Genomic DNA, 12,903 nt, shown 5'->3' with positions numbered 1-12,903 from the left:
ACGGGGGCGGATGGGGTGCGGTGTGAAGTCGCAGAAGACGATGTTCCAATATGATGTCTCCAATCAAATTGAGGCTGAGTTCACTAATATGGAGACAATAGCCAAAAACGAGAGAGTGGTGATGAAACTCTGAGTCAAGAGTGATAAAAGCTAAAAGGTGGCAATAAAGACAGCGCTGAGTACTTACAGAAAAGCTAGTGGTAAGACCAATAAATGTGAGTTGGCTGCCTCTACTGCAGGAAAAAGAAAACTGAGGACGACAGATGTTGGAAGTCACAGTCAAGTATGCGGTGCTGGAAATGCACAACAGGTCAGGAAGCATCAGAAGAGCAGGAGAATCGACGTTACCAGCATAAGATACTTCATTACGGTCTTATGCCTGAAACGTCGATTCTCCTGCTCCACAGATGCTGACGAACCTGTTGTGTTTTTCTGACACTATACTCTCGGCTCTGGCACTAATGTTGGGAAAGACCAAAAGAGGGAGATTGGTACAAAGTGCTGTGTGGGAGTAATTTTGATAAAAATTTACCATTAAATTGAACCTTCACACATTCATACACACACTATCACATAGGCACACAGAGATGCATGAACGCACACACACAGGCAGAGCCGCAGAATCACACAGAGCCAAGAACGGTGTTGTGTTGCAAGCAAACACATATAAGTGATCACATCCACGCTGAAAGAATTGATTTAGTATTCCCTCAACGCAACGACATCAACAGAATCATGGACATCCATTCTAACACCTTGCTCTGTTACTTTCTTCTCGCTCACTATCCACAATTCACACGAGTTGTGCATGAAATTTGTTGGGGATTAGCATAGGTGCATTCACATATGGTTTTATTCTGTCTGCCTTGGGGGAAGGGCGTTGGGAATGCAACAGGTGGAGGGAGGTCAAGGTGAGGGTGATAGGCTGGAGTGGGGTGGGGGCGGAGAGGTCAGGAAGAAAATTACAGGTTAGGAAGGCGGTGCTGAGTTCGAGGGATTTGACTGGGACAAGGTGGGGGGAGAAGAAATGAGGAAACTGGAGAAATCTGAGTTCATTCCTTGAGGTTGGAGGGTTCCCAGACGGAAGATGAGGCACTCTTCCTCCAACCGTTGTGTTGCCATGGTTTGGCGATGGAGGAGTCCAAGCCTATCACCCTCACCTTGACCTCCCTCCACCCATCGCATTCCGAACGCCCCTTCCCCCAAGTCCCTCCTACCTACCTTTTATCTTAGCCTGCTGGACACACTTTCCTCATTCCTGAAGAAGGGCTGATGCCCGAAACGTCGATTCTCCTGCTCCTTGGATGCTGCCTGACCTGCTACGCTTTTCCAGCAACACATTTTCAGCACTGATCTCCAGCATCTGCAGTCCTCACTTTTTGCCATCATATTCCTGGTGCCCTTACTTTGAAGACTCTGTCACTTTACTGTCCCACATCCCCAACAAACAACAATATTTGCAAACAAAACGTTAATGGATGTTGCTAAATTACCCAGATACGTCACCTCCTGGCTTTCCACCCGACGCGTAATCCTTGTGGCGCATTAAACACAAACTCAAACTTATCCAGCAGGATCTGGGATATTAATTCAGAAGTTGATGACTATTGCTTTGGGAGACAAGTTATCTGTAAGAATGATAGCGTATGAATTGATTGAAAGTCCTCGCAGTCTGTTTTTCCATGATTTTCCTATTTGAAGCTTGATACAATACTACCGTCAGCTGGCAGATCAGCGCTCCTGAAGAAGAGGAACGTCAAACTTACCAAAGATTCAGTTCGAGGGATACCAGCAACACAGAACAGCTTTCAAATTTGATAGCAGCAATGACTCACACACAGTAACTGAATCTTTGCTAGTCTCAACCCGCATGTCCAGCTGATAGTCATAAATTCACTGGTGATACCTTAACGTTTATTTTGTTCTTGTCTCTCATTCCTCGCCTTCCGACAATGCTGAACAGCCCTTTCCTCATCTCCTATGTATTTTTTTTTTTACTGAAGTAATGGACCACAGTTTGTTAAAGTATGATGATACTCGAAATAAGTTTGTGATTGAACGATACTTGCCTTACACTGGATAAAGTGTCCAATGTGATGCGTTTGATCATCAAAACACGCAAAAATTTTGATTCTCCTCAACATCAGTTGCATTTCAGACTGGCCTCCCTCTTCCTGGAAAATATTATTTAATGATTGGTTTGTTGGTGACAATTAACACACCAGACACTCTTCATGACGCCTGACAACCGTTTGGGTAATTTCCCAACACATCACCACTGATATAATAGAAAAATCGATCCTGGTATTTCAGGGCTTGATGGCTGCTGAGAAATGAGTGTGAACTAATATGCTTTGAGAATAACTCTTTGGCATCTCAGCGTGACGGTAATTTCCCATCTTTTGAGTTGAGTTGCCCAAGTTCAGGTTCCACCTGCTTCAGAGTGTGCAATGAAAATTCGGCAAGGTCGAGCAGACAAGTTGTTCTCCCTGTGCAAGAGCCGAGGACCGACAGCAGAATCTTGGGGTCATGGTTCATACGTTTCAAACTGAGGTTAACAGAAATTTCGTCTCTCGATGGGAAATAAGTCAAAGAAAGAAATTACCACAGAGGTTGGACTGCGATGTAAGTTTAACGCCGAGACAGAGGACTGCATTCATATTAGAGTAACTAAGCGTTCTATGGAGAAAACAGGGCAGTGACTTTAATATTTACCAGACTTCATGCTTCTTTGTTATGAGTGGTCATCAATTACTTCTATGTCTTACGTTGTTAAGGCTTTATGATGGAGGGAGAGAGAACAGGAGATGCTGAAGCTTCAGAGCGGACGAAGAGTTGGATGAGAAAAAGCACAGAAGGTCAAGCAGCACTGCAGGAGAAGGGGTGCCGATATTTCTGGTCAGAACCTTCCATCAGAGCTGGGGAAGGGAAATGGGGATATGAAATAAAGGTCTGGAATGAGTAGGACTGGATGAGGTAGATGGGATGCAGGTGGGGTTTGCATCTGATTGTTCAGTGGGACATGTCGAACCGATAGTTGGGAAGGAATATGAACATGTCGGGTCAGGATAAAGGGGCAGAGTACAGTGGGAGGAGTGCGCTTAGGGTGAGGTAAGGGGTTGTGAGATTCAGAAGCTGGAAAATTCTGTGCAATGAAATGATGAGTAGGTGTTTGGTGTGTATGTTCATGCAGTGACGTGTTAGTAACTGCGACAGTATAGGGAATAAGGGAAAATAGCTTGTAATGCACATCGAAATGGGCAGTTTTGACGTGGTGGGCATCACGGACACGCGTCTGACAGGAGATCAGAATTGGGAGATTAATATTGAAGGATGTACATTCAAACAAAAAGATAGGCCAGTGGGCAAAGAGGGTGGGTTTGCCTTTGTGAGTAAAAATCTAAACTAAATCAATTGTAAGAAATGAAGTAGGTTCAGATAGTTTCGAATCTGTGTGGGTAGAATTGAGGAACAGCATAGGTAAAATGAAACAGAATTGAAGTTGTGTACAGGAATCCAAGCTGTAGACTGGAACAGGGATTCAAAATACAACAGGTGATAGAAAATGATTCGGAAAGGCAAAGTTCCAGTGATCATGACCGATTTCAATATGCAAGGTGGGCTGGGAAAATCACAGTCGTGGTGGAGTGCAAGGAAATGAATTTGTGGAATGTCTACGAGTTGGCTTTTTGGAACAGCTTGTGTGGGAACTGATAAGCAACACGCATTACTTTGTTTTAATGTAGCACAATGAAGCAGACCTGATATAGAATCGTAAGGTGAAGGAAACCTTATGAGGCAGTAATCATAATGTGTTGAATTTACTCTATAATTTGAAAGGGGGAAGATAAAATCAGAGCTAACGGTATGACAGTGGAATAGAGGCAACTGCAGCGGCATGAGGAAGGACCTGGGTAAAATTGACTGTGAGAGGAACATGGAAGAAAGACAGGGCAACAGCAACGGCAGGAGGTTCTGAAATTTATTCAGGAGACACATCTGAGGTTCATCCCGAGGATAAAGAAACCTGGATTAGAGAGGATGAGGTAACCATGGCTGACTTGGGAAGGTAGGGCTATCATAAAAGCCATACAGAAAGAGGACAATGTGGCGAAGGGCAGTGGGAATCCATAGGTTTGGGAAGCCAGCAAAGGCCAAAAGAGAAGAACAAAAAAATAAATATGGAGGGAGCAGGTTAAATGTGTCGGTAAGCAAGCCAGTAATACGTAGAAAGACTGCAAGTGTCTCTTTGAAAACATATAAGGCAAAGTTGGACACTGGGTTGTTGGAAAATGACGAAAGAGAGATAGTAATAAGGAACAGGGAACTGGCTGAGGAACCGAATAATTATTTTGCGTCATTCAAACCTAGAAGACTCGAGAAATATCCTAAACAGTTAAGAGAGAGGGGGTAGAGTTGAGAATGTTGCCCAGCACCAAGGAGAAAGTGCTAGAAACACTGAATGGCCTAAGGTCGATAAAGATAGACTGGACAAGATAGACTGAATCCCAAAATTTTAAGGGACCTGACTGAAGCGCTAGCCGAGGCGTTACCGCTAATCTTGCAGTAATCACTGTAATTGTGAAGGATCCCATTGACTGGCTATCTGGAAGAAACCAGAGACTAGTGATAAAAGTGTCCTTCTCAGGCTGACATGTTGTATTCTGCAAAACCCAATGTTGAGAATGCAAACTTTCTCTTTTTGCATTAACAATCTAGATGAAGCAACTGAGGGCATTCTGGCTACTTTGTCACATGATATAAAGATAGGTCGAGGGACCGGTAGCACTGAGGAATTGGGGAGGCTACAGAAGCAGTTGGACAGGTTAGGAGAGTGAGCAAAGAAGTGGCAGTTAGAGTAAAACGTGGGGAAGTGTGATGTCATACACTTTTTAGGAAGAAACATGGACTGTTTTCTAAATGGGGAGAAAATTCAGAGGCCTGAAGTGAAAACAGATTTGGGAGTTTTAGTCCAGGATTCTCTCAAGGAAATCTTGTAGGATGAGGCAGCAGTTCGGAAGGCAAATGCAATGGTGGCATTTATGACGAGAGAACTTGAATATAACAGCAGGGATGTTATTCTGAGACTCCTTAAGGCTCTGGTCAGACCACGTTTGTAATTTGCATTTAGGTTTGGGCCCCATATCACAGGAAGGGTGTACTGGTCTTGGAGCGTTTTCAGAGGATGTTCATCAGAATGGGTTCATAAATGAAACGCGTAACACATTGGAAGCGTTTGAACATTGTTGGTTTGAACAGGATGGAGTTTAGAAGAATGAGGGTCGATCTCGTTAAAACGCACACAGCATACTGATTGGCCTGGACAGAGTAAATATTGGGAAGATGATTCAATTGGTAGGAGACTCTCCGCAACGAGGGCATAGCATTAGAGTAAAGGGAAGGCCTTACAAAACGGATTTAGAGAGAAACTACTTCGGCCAGTGATGCAATTATGGAATTCATTGTCAAAGAAGACTGTGGAGGCCAGGTCATTGAGTATATTAAAGACTGAGGTAAATAGATTTTGTGTGTCAAGGAGATCAAGGGTTATGGGGAAAAAGCGGTAGAATGGGTTTGAGGAACGTATCAGCCATGATAGAACTGTTAAGCAGACTCGATAGGCTTAATGGCCTAATTTCTGCTCCTATGTCTGACGGTCGTATGGTCTTTTGGTTTCAGTTCTTTCTTGTTCTTGCTGTTTGTTCATTCATGGTTGACTCTTCTACACTCTAGAGGACATAGGCAGAACCTGTTAGCTTTGATACCAACCGTATCAGTCTTGAATGCACCTACAGACCCACCTCCGTGCAAATAATTCCACAGTTTCATTTTCCTCTGGATGCCTGCTCATCTTTCTTCAATGTGTGCCTTCATATTCTGAGGTTATGCATTCCATTCCAATGTACTCTCACAATTTGAAACGACATTTCCAGATTTCACCAGGTTTTAGTCAAGTTTTGATTAAACATTTCTACAGCTGCGGTACTTGAAGTTAGACCTCCTGACTCGAGTTCGGGATGTTACCACAACATCACACGATGCCTCCACGCAGTTTACTCCAGGTCTGAAGAATTATTCGCATGCTGATATACAAAAAGCATGTTTGATTACTCTCTCCTCTGCACAGCCCTCCAGGCATCAAATACAATTCTGTAATGTTTGTTACATTCCTGATGTTCTCATGCGAATGGTTCCAGACTTTGGAGCCCACTTAGGGAGACGGTGCCTGGCATGTTGGTCATCACAAACAAATCAAAAATGTAATCACGTTTTCCAACATTACGGAGGCAGCTGATGAAGCGTTGAAATTAATTGAAATTTGATTCTGCATTTTAAGGATCAGATTGATTTCATTGTGAGATCTGTCCATTCTGTATGAGCCAAAGTTCGTTCACGAAGTCGCATATCGGCTTGACAAAATGTTGGCTTTGATTTTGTTTAACTGACATGTGGTAGATGAAAAGTATTATCAGAATTACAGGCATCTCGGCAAAGTGTCGCGAAGAATAAAATAGACCTTAATATATAAACAGAAAATTTATGAATTTCAGCTGGTTCTGAAGGTTGAGACATGAAAAGAATGCACACTGCCCCCACGTGTGATTTGATGCTGTTTTCAGCCGCTGTTACTTTCCCTCGAACTGAATCCACGCTGAATTTCAACATTCGTTTGACATCCACCAGCAGAAGGTAGAATTGTATCACACTGAACGGAAGGGAGTGAAAAGGCTATTTGAGGAATTTATTCAAAATTTCAGTAGGTCTGCCAACACCCGTGCAGTGTAATCACATTTAACTTTTCGGGTCTCGCGACACTTCCTCAGAGCTGGTATCTGTACACAGACATTTTCTCAAAATGATGTTGAGAATCTGAGACTGACATATAGCACAGTAAGGTTAACGCTCTGTCTTTTTTAAAAAAGCAACCAGATAGACAAAAATATGGTGTTCAAAGAACACACTGTAAGAAAAGATTAAGAATAACCATGATGTACGTATATGTATCAGGGTACGCCCTTTGGAATGAACGGTCAGCTTCCCAATTGGGAAATGCAATGTCTTTTCAGGGAGCAGGATGCTTGCACACTGATCTCCTCTCACCAGTAATGCGATGGGGTTTGTTTCCATGCGACAAATTTCTAGCCCAAACAGCTGACCCCACAGTCTCTTTTTGCAGTGATGGCCGTGAAATACTTCTCAATGGCAATGATCTGCATATCTTGCACCTTACTCAACTTGTGAGGTGGTGTGATGGTAGCAGCAGCTTCGGGTCACCGCTTCTTGCAGCATAGCCTGAGCAGCGAGGTTTCAGGCAACTCTGCGCCAGGAAATGCAGCACTTTGAAATGCAGCACCTACCCCTCAGAGACAATGGGAGGGAGGATCCGGCCATCACCTTCTGTGCAGTCATCCTCAGCATGAAATAAACCAATCAGCAGACAGAACAGAAACCACATACAGGCAGGAGCTTTACCAACAGTCTCACCACCTTAGAAAAACAACCTTACAGAAGACCACTGGTAACTGAATGAAAATAAATGTTCAGGAGCTCCTATTTTCAATTTGAACGTATCACATGAATCATAATCAGTCAGAATTTGGAGTACATTCATTTTCCAACCAACCTATACAGAGGTGTTGTGCACACCTTTAGATTAGCTGAATCAATAAACAGGGGTAGGGACACTGTCACTGCACATCAGTAACCCCTCAGAATTTTCAAGTGCAACTGACCCGCGTTGATTTCATTCAGTATAATAAAGAATATCAACATTAAAATGTTAATTGAGCCTCCGTCTTCACGTCCTTTTGACAGTGGATTTTCTCTTCCTGGAAGAGGCAGATCAGAGCAGGAAGTGCAGCTGTTATGCCTTCACCTTCACATTAACGAACATGCAAGTTCCCAGGACCTCTCACCCACCATATTACATGTTCCGGGGTAACAATTTTGGAGTCAGTAAAGAGAGTATCCACTCTGAACATGCAGCTGCAAAGAGACTTAATAAATTGAGAATACCGACGCCATCATGTACCTCTTTACCTTTCCATTATGTACTTCTCCAATCATAATGTGGCTGTGTTCACTGGGGTGAATTCTCCTCACCTCCTAACAGATCACATGAGGATGTTGATTTGTGCGGGAGCACTCAAGCCTGAATATTTTCTGTGTCTATGTGAGCGCTAGGAGTCTTTAGTTAATTTTCCCTGCGGATCTGGGAAACAACTGGGTGACAGTTTAATCCGAGGTTAATTTGGTTTCCTCTTGTTGCGAGTTTGAATATGTAACAGTACGTTGTGTCAGCCCACCAAGTACACTAACTCAAATACAAAGCACATCTATGATTCAAGGAAGTTTTTGTACAGGGGTGAGACTGCTTATCATCACTGTGCTTTTCCTGAAAGTGCAGTAATACATCGCAACGTCAGACAGCTGTAGCCTGGCGATAGTCAAACTGGTGAATTTCTTCGACTTCTGAAGTTCCATAGAGAAACGATCTTGCGCAAAATTTGCTTTATGCTCATTACCACCAGTATCTTTCAACAAAATAAATTCGAGCTGTGAACCTTGGTGCTGTCGATACCAGAGCAAGGTATAGCTGCTGAATGTAGTATCATAGGTACAGGTTAGTGTCACCGCATCTCCTTCTGTCCGAACGTCTGAGGGGAGTGACTGAGTGACAGAATCTCCGTGACTCAGGTCTGAAAGGGAAAACAGATTTCAAATGTAAACTGTCACGCTGCGTTCAGATAAAACTATGATTTAATTAATAAATGTGAAATGCATTTCCTCCATGTTTACCTGTTAGAATTGCGCCCCACACAAACCACATGGTCAATAGCCACATTGTCACTATCCTCTGTGCAGCTGGACACTCTGATGTTTAAAAGCACTCATTCTATTAAATCTGCTCCCATGTAAAATGCTGACGTGTTTCTGAATGTTCGCACCTCATTGGCTGATGTGAATGGTGATGCTGTGTGGGTGGGAGGAAGAGAGTTGACTCTCAGTGAGTTGACACATCCTGAGATAGGTGACAGTTATGGCCCCGGAGGTTCGGACAGATTATGGTCTATCTTCGATAAGCTCTTTCCCAGAATCAGGGAATCATTTACTCTCACAATTACTTTTCACTGCCCCATATCCTCAAATGACGCCAACTTTTGTACTGAACATTTTTTGCGGGGGAGGGGGTGGGCAAAATTAGCCATGCCACCCCTAGATTTCCGCCGTATATGTTCTGTCCCCCCTTAACTTACAAATCTTCAAGTGCCCTGCTTCTACAACGCTGAAAACAATCTAGCCTTGTTCAACAGCATCTTTACTGTCACTTTAGTTGAATTTCCCTTTATTCGGCTCCTCTTGCTGCTTCTGTGCCCTGAGCTTCATCATTATCATTTTCTCCCTGTGTTAGTTCCTTTCATAACTCGTCACTCAGCTCAGTTTCTAATTCCTTTACCGCCTCTGCAGGTGTTTTCTGACTCACTGAAAGCAGAGATCTCACACAGTAGAACCTGTTGTATATCTGAATACTTTTACAGTTGCTATCTTTGGTTCATGCACTGTGTGGCTTTGTGCATCTGTGTGTATGTGTGTGTGTGTGTGTGTGTGTGTGTGTATACGTGTGTGTGTGTGTGTGTGTGTGCGTGTGTCTGTGTGTGAGCTAGAGAAAAAGAGACAGTGTGAGGGGCTGTACAATTGCTCGCCTAACTTTCTGGCAATCGGAGATCCTAGCCAAGCCTTTGTTAGTGTCAAAGCCTACCTGCGTTGCACGTTAAGTTGCCTTGAAATGATGCCACGTCACTCTCTGCCGGCGGCTAGGAGTTACTACAACTGTGACCAGAGGTAGAGCAGTAACAGACATCAGCATCTAATCTGAAAGAAGTGTCAAAAACATACATAGATAAACAGGGTCAGTGTGGTTATGAAAGAAATGGGAACTGTTAAAATTACAGAATGGCCAATGTAGAGATCACAAAGATGATCATACTGGAAAACAACAGACGTGCTTAAGATGTGGATAACATACTCTCCGAACCAAGTCCTCTTTAGACATTATCTACCACAATTCAATCACGTGTCAATCTTGCAACCTCCAGAGCATAGACCACGAGGCTGTGCACTCCTCCTATATCTATCTCAGTCTTGTGCATATTTACTCCCAAAACTGTGCCATAAATAATTCCACAGATTCTTCTCTATTTGAGAGAAGAAATATCTCCTCATTTCCATCTTCAATGTGTGACCTCTCATTCTGAGAGTGTGCCATTGCTCCCAGACTCTCCATCAGTGCAACAACCATTCTGTATCCATTCTGTCAATTTTTCATTCCACACATCGAGAGCATGCAAGAGTCGAATGTAAGCTTGCTGACACAAATAGGGACAATACCACAATGTCACAAGATCTCTCCATGCTGCTTGCATTGAAACATATGAATTATGCTGACATTGATAATCAGAAAGCATAGAACATGAAACATCGAGCAATACAGTGCCGATCATTCCCGTTGGCCCTCGATGTTGCGGTAACTTGTGAAAGCCCATTCCCCGACACTATCCCATCCTCATCTATGTGCTAATCCAAGGATTGCTTAAATGCCCTAATGTGACTCGATAACTACATTGGAAAGCAGAGCATTCCATGCCCTTACCACAATTTGCCTCTGACATTTATCGTAAATATATCACCCCTCAACTTGTGGCTATGCCTCCACATACAATCTGATGTCACCATCCTAGGAAAAAAGACGTTCATGGTAGACCCTATCTAACCTCAGATCACCTTGTACATCTCTATCAAATCCCCTCTTTGCCTTCTTCTCTGCAAAGAGAACAGACACAGATCACTCAGACTTTCCTCATAAGACCTTCTCTCCAGACCAAGCAAAATCCTGGTAAATCTGCTCTGCACCTTTTCCAATGCTTCCACATCCTTCCTGTAATGGAGCGACCAGAACTTTTCACAATATTCCAAGTGCAGCGGCACTAACATTTTGTACAGTTGCAGCATGACATTACCGGTTCCAGAACTCAATTCTCTACCAATAAAACCAAACGCATTGTATGCCTTCTTGACAGCACTATCAACCTGGGTGGCAGCATTCCGGGATCTGTGTACATGGACTCCAAGTTCCCTCTGCACATACACACTACCAGAAGTCTTGCCATTGGCCCAGTATTGTGCCTTCCAGTTATTCTTCCCGAAGTGAATCACCTCACATTTGTCTGCACTGAATTCCACTTGCCACCTCTCAGGACAACTCAGCCATTTATCCAAGTCCCCTTGCAACCTCCAACACTGTCCACTTTTCCATGACTTTATTGACATCTACAAACTTACTTACCAATACACCTATACCTGTGTCCAACTCATGTATCAAAATGGCAAACAGCAATGGTCCCAAAACAGATCCTTGTGGCACACCACTCGTAACCAGTCACCAGACTGAAAATTTTCCATCAACCACCACTCTCTGCCTTCTTACAGAAAGCAAGTTTCTAATCCAAACTGCTTAATCAAAATTAACTCCATGCTTCTGCATTTTGTACAACAGCCGAACATGTGGAACCTTATCAAAACGGCTTTACTGAAGTCCATGTATACCATGTCAAATGCGCTACCCTCATCCACATGGTTCCTCACCTTCTCAGAAAACTCAATGTGATTTACGAGACATGACTACCCTTGACGAAACCATGTTAACTATCTGCAATCAAATTGTTGCTTGCAAGATGATTATAAATTTTATCTCTTATCATCCTTTCCAAAACTTTTCCTGCAACAGAAATAATTCTCACAGGTCTATAATTAACTGGATAATTTCTACTTCCCTTCTTGAACAAGGGGATAACATTTGCAATCCTCCAGTCTTCTGGTACTAAACCTCTAGACAATGACAACTCAATAATCAAGACCAAGACTCCAACATCACCTCCCCAGCTTACCAGAGAATCCTTGGATAAACTCATCCGGCCCAGAAGACTTGTCTAACTGTACCCCTTCTGGAATTGATAACACCTCCTCCCTACTAATCTCGATCATTTTTGGTCTAATATCCAGTATCTCATTCTTCTCCTCTAAAACATTTTCCTTTTCCTGAGTGAAAACAGTTGAGAAATATTCGTTTAGCACCTCCCCGATCTTTGCATGGATCACACACAGCTTCCCAATTCTATCTTTGGCTGGCCCTATTCCTACTGTAGTCATCCATTTCTTCCTCACTTACCTATAGAAGCCTTAGGGATTCTCCTTTATTCTACCTGCTAAAGACTGCACATACTCTCTCCTCGCTCCTCATAACTCTCTCTTTAAATCATTCCTCGCTACTCTGTAGCTCTCCATCGCCTCATCTGAGCCATCTCGTCTCAACGTGACATTTGCCTCCTTCTTCCGCTTAAGAAGAGATGAAATTTCTTCAGTAACACACGGTTACCTTACATTAAGACTTGCTTCCAGCCTGACAGGGACATACCTATCAAGGACACACAATATATATTCCTTAAATCAGCTCCACATTTCGATTGCCTCCATCCCGTGCATTTTGCAACACCATTCCATGCATCCTAAGTGTTGCCTAATCGCATTCTAATTGCCCTCCCCCCATCTCTAACTCTTGCCCTTTGGCATGTACTTAACCCTTTACATCGCTAAACTAAACGTAACTGAATCATGGTCACTCTCTCCAAAGTGCTCACCGGCCACTAAAACAAACTGCTGACCTGGCTCATGATCAAACACCAGATCCAGTATGCCCTTCTCTTTTATTGGACCTTCCACATACTTGTCAGGAAATCTTCCTGTACACAGTCGACAAAAACTGATCCGTACAACGCAATCGATATACGGCATTTCCAGTCAATGTTGGGAAGTAAAACTCCCCCATTACGACTATCCTGTTCCTTT

Source organism: Chiloscyllium punctatum, chromosome 36, assembly GCF_047496795.1.
Source record: "Chiloscyllium punctatum isolate Juve2018m chromosome 36, sChiPun1.3, whole genome shotgun sequence".
NCBI lineage: Eukaryota > Metazoa > Chordata > Chondrichthyes > Orectolobiformes > Hemiscylliidae > Chiloscyllium > Chiloscyllium punctatum.
Note: the sequence above shows the minus strand (reverse complement) of the source record.